The sequence below is a fragment of the Triticum urartu genome, chromosome 2A, assembly GCF_056163025.1.
Source record: "Triticum urartu cultivar PI428250 chromosome 2A, HENAU_Tu73, whole genome shotgun sequence".
NCBI classification, from domain to species: Eukaryota; Viridiplantae; Streptophyta; class Magnoliopsida; order Poales; family Poaceae; genus Triticum; species Triticum urartu.
The window spans coordinates 366,301,176-366,315,595 of NC_141874.1; positions in this window are offsets into that span (position 1 = coordinate 366,301,176).

Here is a 14,420-nt window from a genome sequence, read left to right on the forward strand (position 1 = left end):
GATGATCTTTTCCTTGGAAGCTTGACACTGATGGAAATACTCGAATGCCCAAGACAAACAGTCTTGTATTAATCGGCCTTTGAGGAAGCCATATTCATTACAGTGAACAATTTTAAGTATGAGTTTTTGTAATCTATTTGGCAGTAGTTTGGTGAGAATTTTGAGGCAGAAATTGAGTAATGTGATTGGTCTAAAATCAGATACTGTCTCCGGGGACCAAACCTTAGGGATGAGTGTGATAAATCCATCATTGATACTCTCAAGATTGAGTCCCCCCTCGTAGAACTGATGGCATAGTTCTAAAAGTCTTCTTTAATGATGTGCCAGCATTTTTTCAAGAAGACCCAGAGAATCTGTCCGGGCCTGGCGCACGATCTGCAGGCATTTCCTTGATGACAACATCAATTTCCTCCTTGGTGAAAGGAACAATTAGGTGTTCCAGTCCTTCCACTTTTTTGATGATGTTTTGCAGGTTAAATTCATTTTGGAACTCTCCTGACTTTCCCAATCTCTCTTTAATGGTTTGGTATATGACTACCTCTTTGCTGGCGTGGTCCTCTATCACCATGTCATCCGATAATTTGAGTGTAGGAATTGTATTACATCTGTATCTCTCGGAGGCCAGGGCTTTCAGAAATTTAGGGTCTTCATCACCAAATTTAATCCATTGAATAGTGCATCTCTTTTGCCAATACCGTCGTTGGTAATTCAACATTCATAGGATGTGTTTCTTTAGAATTTTCCTGAAATTGTGTTCTGGAGTGGTGAGGGTTCTGAGGTTTTCAAGAACATCAAGGTTGGCCAATGCTAGGTTAGAGTTCTCAATTACCACTAACAGTTTGGAAATGCCTTTGCTCCATTATTTTAATTCATATCTGAGGGCCTTGAATTTTCTGGCTAGCAGGGTGGCTGCATTTACATTTTTATGCTTATATGGCCTTGACCATACTGATTGCACCAATTCAAGAAATCTGGGATGTTCCATCCAGTATGACTCAAACCTCAAGATTTTGCTGCGAGGGATGGATGTTTCAATTTTGCCAACACACGGGATATGATCTGAAACTGGTGTTCCCAAGGGCATAACTATAGTGTTGGGATAAGATGATGTCCCGTTGTTTGAAGTGATGAACCAGTCTAATTGCTCAAGGAGAGGGTCAATCTGTATGTTACTCCATGTGTGGACATGGCCTTTGATGGGAAATTCAATTAGCTGTTGAGAGCATACAATGTCATTAAAAGAAATCATGTCATTCAGATTACCTCCAGGTTTGTTTTTGTTGTCGGGTCTTCGGATGTAATTAAAATCTCCTAGTAAAAGCCAATCTTCATTAGGTGGGATATTAAGATTATGAAGCCAGTCTGTATAGGTCACTCTGGATTCAACCAGACATGGGCCATATATGTTAACTAGGGTCCATTCCTGGGTCGACTGAGTGGAATGAAATTTAATTGCCAAGGAAAATTCTTCCTCCAGGAGCACTGTTCCAGTGAATATGGCGCTATTCCAAATTGTGAGGATCCCTCCTGATGCACTACGAGAAGGGATGTATGCAAATTTATCAAATCTCTTTGGGCAACAAGACTTAATAAACATATTATCGATAGCAGATTTTTTTGTTTCTTGCAGACAAATGATTGCACACCCACGGGAAGAGATAGCATTAGAAAGAGCCAAAATCTTAGGTTCAAAGTTTAAGCCACGTACATTCCAGCATAAAATTTTCCAATTCAACATAATCGACATGATAAGCTAGAGCAAAATATGAAAGCAGCTATGCAAGAGCCTGCAGGAGCTTCAGGCGTTGGATGGACCGTCCGAAGCTTTCGCCATGAGAGCTTCATCAGTGATTTCTTCTGGCGGAATGGCACATTTGGTGACTCCAATGTTTTGTAGCACCTGTATAGGGGTGGGTGGAGGAATGCAGTCCTCCTGGTGGGTGATCTGATCATCTGGATCCCCTTGGGCAGCAGTAGCAGTTGGGACAATTCTGGGCTTAACTTTGGATAGTTTGGACTTGCGGTCAGAGATAGAGGGTATCTTGAAGCCATCATATTTGTTGGATTGATTGCTCTGACGAACCTCCACCACAGAAGCAGGAGTTGTAGCTTTCCCTTCCAAGTCACTGTTTTGCCCGAGCTCATAGAAGAAGCATGAGAACCAGCTAGATCACATGGTCCAGAACCAGCAGAGGAAACAATAGAGTGTTGAGGAAGCACTGTATCATCCTGAACTATGAGGCTCATGTCATCAGACCTAGCAGGGAGGACTGCATCTTCTAGAGTTGCCTGATTGAGCTCATCCACAATTTCTGTAATGACTACACTGGAAGAAGGAGCCCTAGAGTCGATGATAGTACTGCCTGGGATCATGTCTGTGCAGGAGACTTAATCTGCAGAATGGTGGACTGTTTTGGATGCAGACAACACTAAGAACTGCCCATCTGTTTCAACAATACTGACGTTGAACTGCACTGAACTGTCACGAAAACCAAATCCAGAACTCCAGGGGCCATAAGCTGCAATGATGGGACTGATAGTAGCTGTGAGATAGGTGTTCAGCCTCATCATGGGCACACAATCATTTAGAAGCAGAGATGCATATGTGGCCTCATTGGAGAGCATGGAGAATTGCAAACCAGCATTGGATATAGTCAAATACAGTGTCATGGGGTGTACCTCTTGTATGGAAGCGCTTGGGCTATGGACAGTGTCATTGGGCTGAGGGACATCCATAGTGCTGACATCTTTGGTAGTTCCACTGGCAGAAAGGAGTTGATTGAATATATTCAGAGGAACCATAGCGTACCCATCAGACAAAGTAGCACTGGAATCAAAACTGCTAAGAATGGAGATTGAGTCATTCCATGCGGCAGCCGGGCTATCATGAAGGTTATTGGAGGGAGGAATTCCATGGTAGACCTGCAACCCTTCACCAATAAGCCAAGCTTGAAAGGTAAACACTGCAGGCGGTGAGTGTGGTGGGCAAGGTGGCCAGACGCCCCACTGTGGTTGAAACTGAACCTCTGCATCATCCTCCTGCTCTGCATTGTCGTTAGCTGCATGTTCATTTGCATTGGCAGCTACATTCTGTGCAATCCAATTATGAAGCTGCATTTGATATATCTGCTATGCAGTCAGGTTGTCGCCGTGCAGGGGATGAGGAATACCATCCTCTGGCGGTGGATCCTCGGTGGCCGGAAGAACATCTAGAATGTGAGCATTCCAATCGCTGCTACACAACATAGTTACGGCCACAGTTTAGCTGTGGCGTGCTCCCCCAAGTTGACGCATAACCATACTTTTAGGAACAAACTTGAGATGGATCACTCTAACCTTCAAGAGCACAATTCTACGGTCACCTCTAGGATTATGCCATTCAACTAGCTGCCCAAACTTTCAACAGATTTATGCATGTAGTGATGAGTCTGATAATCATAGGGGAAACCAATGTTAAGTAGCCAGATCTTAGGCCCAAATGAGGTAATACGCATATTCATGGCAGCATCATGTGGGACGAAAGAAATCACAATGTGCTCATCAAACTCATCTTCATCGATCTCAAACGTGGTGCCAACTACTGCATCTCTAGTGACCGTGTGTGTAAATCCAAATATTCAAACACCAAGGGGGTGGTCACCTACTTCTGTGGGGAAAAACACAGATTCATGGAGCAAACCTTCAATGATGTGGCGGAGAGCCGCCTTGCGGCGGAAGGGGATTACTCTGTTTGCTTCAGCAATGGCGAGGAAGTCATGTCGCAGCGGACGGATCGGGCCTAGCACCATGTCATCACGCACCCTACGATCTGGCGGCCCAAGCTCGATGGTCATGCCCGGCAGGAGGTAGGTGATGACGTTTATGGGAAAGTTGGCCATTGTTGGGGTGCTCTGCAGCGGAGCAGAGGATGGTGTGGAGGTCGAGGCGGAATGCGGAGGGGAGGCCTTTGGGAGTGACTTGGGGACCCAATGCCACCCCTTTCTCCAGCGGCGGGTAGAGCAGGATGATGCCACATGTCCCCCAAGTCCATAGTTGTTACATCAAAGGGCTCTAGTGAGCAGCTACGTTCCCAAGCCAAAGTTGGTAGGAGTGGTAAATGGTAGTGGTAAATCAGTTCAATGATTTTGTGACTCTGTGTGATTTGCATGGGATATTTCCTTGCCCAAATTGTCAATCGTGACCGGAGTTGATTCCTTAGTAGAGGATACCAAACAAATATTTCGATTTCTTTCCAGAGGAGCTTGTGTAATCACATGATTATTACCCAAAGTTTCTTTGTAAACCAGAAGGAGCACAGGTCTGATGGGCCTGATTGGATTTGGGCCTCCAATAATAATGATCTACATTATGGTCAGAATAATGTGAAGTAGTGTGGCCCAATAATGAGCAAGTGCGACAATGGGAAGCCCCTGGACAACCAAAAGTGAAGTGGGTATGGGAACCGCAAATGTAACATGATGGGCCTGGGGTTGGGCTCCCAGACGAACCACGCATCTTGTTGGGTGTGTTGGATTTTTCAGCAGTAATCACCGTGCCACATGTGCAAGGTACGTTCCCAAAAATGGTACAAGGCATACCAGGGCAAGAATCGGCTAGGTGTCCCTTGACTTTGCATAAAGCACATAAATTTAACCTCATGTAAATATAATCCTCTGAGGGGACACTGATTAATTTCCAAACGGTAGCAATGTGTTGCTCCGAGTGACCGACGCGTCGAAAATCCATAATACAACATAATGAAATTAGGGATAGATTGCCAAGTTTCCCACATAAACCGACAGCCTTCAAATTTTGCATTATGTGTCATAACTCTTTCATAATGAATTGATGGGAGACTACCAAAAGTAATATCTGGCATTAAAGTTGACGAAACATGCTTCGTTGATGGCGCCTTACCAAGAGAATTTGAATTAGCCACAATTGCAGAGAAGTCCTTCGCCGACAAGGAGGTTTTGGAAGGTGAGTCCGACATGACCATTGTCAACGGCAAAGCAAGACCAAATTTTTGGAGCTCCGCATGTGTACTAGTATCATTAGAATGACCAACTACCAGGAATGATAGTTTTGTTTTGATCGCAATCGAGGAACGAGAAGCAACCTCAGGACTGTGAGTGTCTGAATGCTAGTATTTGTCCAAACACCTTGATCGAGTGTAGCCATGGCGATATAGTTGAAAATTACAAACAAAGTCAGGCCAAAGTCAATCCTTGAGGCCATAGATGAAATGTCCCACACGATTGGAAGCCACGGAAAATTGGAAGGATCGACCCACAATATGTTGCACATTTAGACCAAAAGGTAGACCTCCGATGCCGCATTGTAGAGAAATGGCCACTGATTCTTCGGTCAGAGAGAAGGAGGCCGATGAAAAATTCCTTGGTCGATCCAGAGGAGGAGAAATGAACAGAAGATCCAAAACAGCGACGCACCAGAACCGCGACCGCGAGGCCACGCGAGAAGTCCCAATGTTGGAGGCCCTCCATGAATTCCTAGGGAAAGGGGTGCCATGGCTCGGTGGAGGTGGAGTAGAGGTGGATGTAACACCCTGGATGTAAGTTACCTTATATGTACTCCAACTCTTGCCGTTTCCGACGCTAAGTTATTTTATTTCCTTAGGTTCGGGTTTTTGTCGTCGTGTGTTGTTGCCTTTGTCATGCATCTCATATCATGTCATCATGTGCATTGCATTTGCATACGTGTTCGTCTCATGCACCCGAGCATTTTCCCCGTTGTCCATTTTGTATTCCGGCGCTCCTATCTCCTCCGGTGCCCCTCTCTACCTCTTTTCATGTGTGGGGGTTAAACTTTTCCGGAATGGACCGAGACTTGCCATGCGGCCTTGGTTTACTACCGGTAGACCGCCTATCAAGTTTCGTTCCATTTGGACTTCGTTTGATACTCCAACAGTTAACCGAGGGACCGAAAAGGCCTCGTGTGTGTTGCAGCCCAACACCCTTCCAATTTTGGCCCAAAACCCACCAAAAACCCCTCCATCACATAGAGCGTTCGATCTAGATCACGTGGCTGCAAACCGTGCTCAATTTGGAGCCTCCTAGCTCCATCTACCCCTATATAAAGGTCACTCCCCGAAATTTTCGGGCAAACCCTAGATCCCTCCCTCTCCTCGCGCGCCGGACACAATCCTCGCCGACGGACATGTCCGGCTAGCCGCCGCCGCCACGTGTCACGCCCCCGTTGGCCTCCGCCCCATGCCCACTTCGCCGCACCGCGGGCCCGCTCAGCCTGGAGCCGGCCCTCTCCGGCCCGAAGCCGCGCCGCCCACTCCAGCGCCCCGCCGCCTTCTTCCTCCCTCGCCGCGCCGCCTGAGTTCGCCGGCGCCGCCCTGCTGTGTCGCGTTGCCGGTGGCCGCCGTCCCGGCCCACCTGGAGCCTCGCCACGGCCGGTCTCCCTCGTCTCCGCCGCCAAGGTCGCCGCCCCGCCATCAATCGCCTCCCCCGCGCCAGATCCGGCTCCTCTCCGCCTCTCCCTCGACTCCGGTGACGCCTTGCAGCTCCAGCGAGCACGAACTCCAGCGTCGTCGATCTTCGGGAGCCGAGCTACTACAGTGCCGATCTGGATCTGAGATCCGCACGATTGACTTTCCCCCGAAACCCTAGTTTTTTGCGTTTTTCATCATGTCGTATATCCACATCCATAGCTCCGATTTGCGTGTGTAGCATATCAAAATGTTCGTCTCAGAGAGTACATCATTTTATCTCATTGCATCATTTTCATTTGAGCTCATCTTCATGCCCCGAAATGCTGTTGGAAGAGGGCTATATGATAAAATTGTCAGATCTGTTTTATCAAATAGCTATTTGTCATTTTTGCCATGATTAATGTGTGCATGATATGCTCCTGATCTCTACATGAGTTTTGTTATATGCCATGCCATCTTTACAGAGGTGCTTACCATGTATTTTTGTGATATGTGTGGTGACTAGCACAAGCTTGCAAAGTAGCGTATACGGTAATGCTGATTTCAAGGACTTAGTTTGTCATGCCATGCTCTGTAGTGAGTGCATCGAGCTCGTGAACATGCCTACTCGTTAACAGATTTGCATGCTCCAGTTTTTCACTAAGTCTGTAATCTGATTATGTTTTTGCCATGTTTTCACATGCTTGCAATTGTATTTTCTGATCCCTTTTGGCTCAAGGTCACTAAGGGACTTTTGTTAAGTGCTTTGAGTAGCTTCATGCCATGCCTTGCTTTGCCATGTTAAGTTCATGTAGCATATAGTTTCCATGCTCCAAAGTGTGCTACCTGATATTAAATTCCAGACTTGTTTATCATTTGCACTTTTGCCATGCTTGTTTGAACCTGTTAATGGATGAATTGGCCATAGCTCAATGTTCATCTTTTTTCAAGCATCATGATTGGATCCCTGCCATGTATTTTGTTGTCATGTTTGAGTGTTGTAGCATATTTATCTTGATGCTTTTAGATGGCTACTTGCTGATTATCGCAGACCGATGCCATATTTGTTTTGCTTGCCATTTCCAAACCGTGCATCCGATTTCTGTGATCTTTATATCAATTTCAACCGAAATCACCTCACTTTTCCAGTGGCACACTTGGATTTCCAAATTGAGGCCAGGTTCAATCATTCCTTGTCGAATCTTGCATATGCATCACATATCGCATCCCGCATAGCATACCATGTTTGCATCATGTTGTTCGAGCATTGCACGTGGTTGATTGTGTTCCTTTTGCTTGTTTGCCTTGTTTGGGTAGATCCGGGAGACGAGTTCGCTAACGAGGATCCCGTTGAGTTTGCTTACGAGGATCAAGTCAACTCTGACAACTTTGCAGGCAAGATGATCATACCCTCGAAATCACTTATATCTTTGCTTGCTAGATGCTCGCTCTTTTGCTATGCCTATGCTACGATACCTACCACTTTCTTATCATGCCTCCCAGATTGCCATGTCAAACCTCTAACACACCATGTCCTAGCAAACCGTTGATTGGCTATGTTACCGCTTTGCTCAGCCCCTCTTATAGCGTTGCTAGTTGTAGGTGAAGATTGGAGATCGTTCCTTGTTGGAATATTGTTTATTGTTGGGATATCACCATATTATCTTGTTATCTTAATGCACCTATATACTTGGTAAAGGGTGGAAGGCTCGGCCTTTTTCCTAGTGTTTTGTTCCACTCTTGCCGCCCTAGTTTCCGTCATATCGGTGTTATGTTCCCGGATTTTGCGTTCCTTACGCGGTTGGGTTATAATGGGAACCCATTGACAGTTCGCCTTGAATAAAACTCCTCCAGCAATTCCCAACCTTGGTTTTACCATTTGCCACCTAGGCTCTTTTTCCCTTGGGTTTCCGGAGCCCGAGGGTCATCTTATTTAAACCCCCCCGGGCTAGTGCTCCTCTGAGTGTTGGTCCAACCTAGAGCCCTGTGCAGCGCCCCATTAGGGAAACTCGAGGTTTGGTTTTAGTTGTATGGAGCGCTCATCTGAGTGTGCCCTAAGAAAGAGATATGTGCAGCTCCTATCGGGATTTGTCGGCACATTCGGGCGGTGTTGCTGGACTTGTTTTACCATTGTCGAGGATGTCTTGTAGAACCGGGATGCCGAGTCTGATCGGAATGTCTCGGGAGAAGGAATATCCTTCGTTGACTGTGAGAGCTTGTGATGGGCTAAGTTGGGACTCCCCTGCAGGGATTTGAACTTTCGAAAGTCGTGCCCGCGGTTATGGGCAGATGGGAATTTGTTAATGTCCAGTTGTAGATAACATGAAACTTTACTTAATTAAAATGAATCAACCGCGTGCGTTACCGTGATAGTCTCTTCTCGGCGGAGTCCGGGAAGTGAACACGGTGTTGGAGTAATGCTTGACGTAGGTTGTTATAGGATCACTTCTTGATCATAGTTCTTCGTTCGTGCTTTGCCTTTCTCTTCCCGCTCTGTTTTGCGAACAGGTTAGCCACCATTTATGCTAGTCGCTTACTGCAGCTCCACATCTTTACCTTGTCTTTCCTATAAGCTTAAATAGTATTGATCGCGAGGGTGCGAGATTGCTGAGTCCCCGTGACTCACAGATTACTTCCAAACCAGATGCAGGGACCGATGATACCGTTCCAGATGATGCGCTTGATCTCAAGTGGGAGTTCGATGAAGACTCTCGGCGTTACTATGTGTCTTTCCCTGATGATCAGTAGTGGTGCCCAGTTGGGGCGATCGGGGACCATGTCGCTTGTTGGGGTTGATCTTTATTTTGGTACCGTAATCGGACCATGAGTGTATTGGATGATTGTAATGTTATTCATGTATTTGTGTGACATGGCGAGTGTAAGCCAACTATGTACCTTTTTCCCCTATTATCTATTTACATGGGTTGTTGTGAAGATTACCTTACTTGCGACATTGCTTTCAATGCGGTTATGCCTCTAAGTCGTGCTTCGACACGTAGGAGATATAGCCGCATCGAGGTCGTTACAAGTTGGTAATCAGAGCCTTCCCCGACCTTAGGAGCCCCCCGGCTTGATCAAATAGCTGGCGTTGTTGAGTCTAGAAAAATGTTTTGAGTCATTTAGGATTATATATATCAGAGAGTTAGGACTTCTTTTTACTCCCTAGTCCCTTCATGGCTCTGGATGGCTCCTCCAACGCGCACGACTCCGAATCCTGATCCGCCACCACCACCTCCACCTCCGAAGGCATGGCAAGCTGTGATGGCCACTACCAATGCAAACATGCAGCTGATCATGCAACTTCTTCAAGAGCGCAACCAAGGGAACCAGGGCCAAGGCAACAATCAGAATCACTTTGCTACACTCAACCAGTTCCTTGCTAACCATCCAAAGACCTTCAGCAATTGTGTTGAGGCAACAGACGCTGATGATTGGCTCATGGACATAGGCAAGCATTTCGAGTGAAGTAATGTCAGGCCTGAGGACTTTGTCAAGTTCGCTTCCTTCCAACTCAAAGACCAAGCTGCAGAATGGTTTCAGCAGTACAAAGATTCCAGAGGAGGCCGTGTGATTACCTGGGATGAATTCCGTCAAGACTTCAAAGCTCATCATATTCCTCAGAGCGTGGTTGAAAGTAAGCGTGAGGAATTCCGCAACCTGAAGCAAGGCTCTATGTCTGTCTACGAGTACAACAAGATGTTTCAGAAGCTCGCCCGTTTTGCTAAGCAGGACGTCCCTGACGAGAAGAGCATGATATACCAGTTCAGGGGTGGTCTCAGAGATGAAATCCAGCTAGCTCTTGTCCTCATTGAGCCCAAGAGGTACAATGAGTTTTACAACATGGCAATGAAGCAAGAGACTTCTCAACTGAAGTGCGATGCTTCCAAGAAGCGAGTCAGAGATGCTACTCCTTCTTCCTCAACTCAAGTGGCTAAGCAGCAGAAGTATTGGCTTACTCCTCCTCCATTCCGTCAGCCTTATCAGCAGAAGAGCAAAGGTGGCAGTGGATCTTCCCACCCACCCAACCCTGGCTTTCAGAACAAGACTTCGTCTCAAGCTCCAAGATCGAGTGCTCCGTATCACCGTCCGCTTTCAGAGGCCACGTGCAACAAGTGCCAACAGAAGGGTCACTATGCCAACAAATGCTTCAATCAGAGGCGTCTCCCTCCTCCTCCTCCTATGAGATCGGCAAGTACAGCTGTGGTCAAGCTTAACCCCAAGCACGCCAAGGTCAACATGGTGAATGCAGCTCAGGCAGAGGACTCGTCAGATGTCATCATGGGTAACCTTCCTGTTAACGATGTTCCTGCAAAAGTTCTTTTTGACACTGGTGCATCGCATTGCTTCATTTCAAAACCTTTTGCATCAAAGTATGAGTGCGATTATCCGTATTTGCAAAGATCTTTGCAAATCATGTCATCGGGCAAGCAAATGACAGCTAATATCTGCGTCCCGAATGTTACTATCATGTTGGGCGACTACAAATTTCTAGCTTCTCGTATTGTTCTGGGCGACTCGGATATTGATCTTATTCTCGGAATGGATTGGCTTTCTAAGAACAAGGCTCATCTTGATTGTGCTGCCAGGAAGATTCAATTGACTCATTCGTCTGAGGATGTAATTGTCTTTGCCGCTCGGGATAATACCATCCGTTTGTTTTCTCTCAATGAGAAGGGTGAACTGGATGCCATCCCTCAAATTCCAGTCATTTGCGAATATCAAGACGTCTTTCTAGAAGAGCTTCCAGGAATGCCTTCGCACCGGCCAGTTGAATTTGTCATCGATCTTGAGCCTGGCACGGAACCTGTTTGCAAACGTCCTTACAAGCTTGCACCTGAAGAATTGAAGGAGCTGAAAAAGCAACTCGATATTCAAGAGAGAATGGGTCTCATCCGACCTAGTTCTTCTCCGTGGGGTTGTGGAGTTCTTTTTGTGAAGAAGAAGGATGGAACGGGCCGACTTTGTGTTGACTACCGTCCATTGAACAAGAAGACTATAAAGAACAAGTACCCACTTCCCAACATCAATGAGCTGTTTGAACAACTCAAAGGTGCTCAAGTATTCTCCAAGCTTGATCTTCGTATGGGCTATCACCAGATTCGAATCCGTGAGCAAGAAATTCCCAAGACGGCTTTCAGAACAAGCTATGGTTCATATGAATACACTGTCATGTCTTTTGGCCTCGTCAACGCTCCTCCGACTTTCTCTCGCATGATGAAATTCATCTTCAACGCCTACACAAATGACTTCGTCTTGGTCTACCTCGATGACATTCTGGTCTTTTCGAAGAACAAGGAAGATCATGCCAAGCACTTGCTTTTGGTGCTCGATAAGCTCAGAGAACATCAGTTCTACGCCAAGTTCTCAAAGTGTGAGTTTTGGCTCGATGAGATTCTCTATCTTGGGCATATCATCTCTGCCAAGGGCATAGCGGTGAATCCTGAGAAGGTGTCTGCAATTGTGAATTGGGAACCACCTCAGAACATGAAGCAACTCCGCAGCTTCCTTGGTCTTGCAAGCTACTGTCGAAGGTTCGTTGAGAACTTTTCAAAGATCGCGAAGCCTCTTTCAAACCTTCTCCAGAAGCACGTCAAGTACGTTTGGTCTCCGGAATGTGACATCGCTTTCAACACCCTGAAAGAGAAATTAGTCACTGCTCCAGTTCTGACTCCTCCTGATGAATCCAAACCGTTCAAGGTCTTCTGCGATGCCTCTCTTCAAGGTCTTGGTGCAGTGTTGATGAAAGAGAAGAAAGTTGTGGCTTATACCTCTCGCCAGTTGAAGCCCAACGAGAAGAACTACCCCACTCATGACCTCGAGTTGGCGGCAGTTGTGCATGCTCTTTTGACTTGGAGACATCTCTTATTGGGAAGAAAAGTGGACATCTTCAATGACCACAAGAGTCTCAAGTACGTCTTCACTCAGCCTAATCTCAACCTCAGGCAGACTCGTTGGGTCAAAATGATTCAAGAGTATAATCCGAGTATCGAATATACTCCAGGCAAGGCCAATGTGATTGCTGACGCATTGAGCAGGAAGGCTTACTGCAATAGTCTGATTCTCAAGCCTTACCAACCCGAGCTTTGTGAAGCTTTCCACAAACTCAATCTGCAAGTTGTTCCTCAAGGTTTCCTCACCAACCTTCAGCTCTCTCCTACTATGGAAGATCAGATTCGCGAGGCTCAACTTCTTGATGCTATGGTGAAGAAGGTGAAGATTGGGATTGCCAAGAGTCAACCCAAGTACAAGTGCTATCACCTTGATGACAAGGATACTCTCTTCTTCGAGGATCGCATTGTTGTGCCTAAAGGTGACCTTCGTAAATTCATTATGAATGAGGCTCACAACTCACTCCTCTCCATCCACCCTGGGAGTACGAAGATGTACCAGGACCTCAAGCAGGCTTATTGGTGGACTCGAATGAAGCGCGAGATTGCTCAGTTCGTGAATGAATGTGATGTCTGCAAAAGAGTGAAGGCAGAACACCAACGACTAGCTGGTCTCCTCCAACCTCTTGCCATTCCAGAATGGAAGTTTGACCACATTGAGATGGACTTCGTGGCTGGGTTCCCAAAGTCCAAGCGCGGCAATGATGCTATATTCGTTGTCATCGACAAACTCACTAAAGTGGCTCATTTCCTGCCTATCAAAGAGTCTATCACTGCAGCTCAATTGGCGGAGCTTTATACCTCTTGGATCATCTCTCTGCACGGCATTCCATAGTTGATCTCTTCAGACCGTGGCAGCATCTTTCCATCCAAGTTTTGGGATTCTTTTCAGAAGGCCATGGGCACCAACATCCGCTTCAGCACAGCTTTCCATCCTCAAACTAGCGGTCAAGTCGAGCGTGTCAATCAGATTCTCGAAGATATGCTCAGGGCTTGCGTTATCTCCTTCGGTATGAAGTGGGAAGATTGTCTTCCATATGCCGAATTCTCCTACAACAACAGTTTTCAAGCAAGTTCGGGCAAGGCCCCATTTGAAATTCTCTATGGCAGGAAGTGCCGTACTCCTCTTAACTGGTGAGAGACTGGTGAACGTCAACTTCTTGGTAATGACTTGATCACAGAGGCAGAGGAGATGTGCAAAGTCATTCGTGATAACCTCAAAGCAGCGCAATCGCGTCAGAAGAGCTACTATGATAGTAAGCATCGTGATTTGGCTTTCAAGATCGGATACCGTGTTTACCTCCGCGTCTCTCCAATGAAAGGTACTCGTCGCTTCGGTATCAAAGGGAAGCTTGCCCCTAGATATGTGGGTCCTTTCAAGATCGTCGGCAAGAGAGGCGATCTCACCTATCAACTCGAGCTTCCTTCAAACTTTGCAAATGTGCACGACGTGTTCCATGTCTCTCAGCTCTAAAAGTGCTTCAAGACCCCTGACCGCACCATCAACTTCGAAGACATTGATCTCCAAGAAGACCTCTCTTATCGTGAGCACCAAGTTGCTATTATTGAAGAAACTGAGCGCATGACTCGCAATAAGTCAATCAAATTCCTCAAAGTCAAGTGGTCACACCATTCCGACCGTGAAGCCACCTGGGAACGCGAGGATCACCTCCGTTCTGAGTACCCAGCGTTTTTCCAGTCCTAGATCTCGGGCCGAGATCCTTTCGGAGTGGTGGAGTGTTGTAACACCCCGGATGTAAGTTACCTTATATGTACTCCAACTCTTGCCGTTTCCGGCGCTAAGTTATTTTATTTCCTCGGGTTCGGGTTTTTGTTGTCGTGTGTTGTTGCCTTTGTCATGCATCGCATATCATGTCATCATGTGCATTGCATTTGCATACGTGTTCGTCTCATGCACCCGAGCATTTTTCCCCGTTGTCCGTTTTGCATTCTGGCGCTCCTATCTCCTCCGGTGCCCCTCTCTACCTCTTTTCATGTGTGGGGGTTAAACTTTTCCGGATTGGACCGAGACTTGCCATGCGGCCTTGGTTTACTACCGTTAGACCGCCTATCAATTTTCGTTCCATTTGGACTTGGTTTGATACTCCAACGGT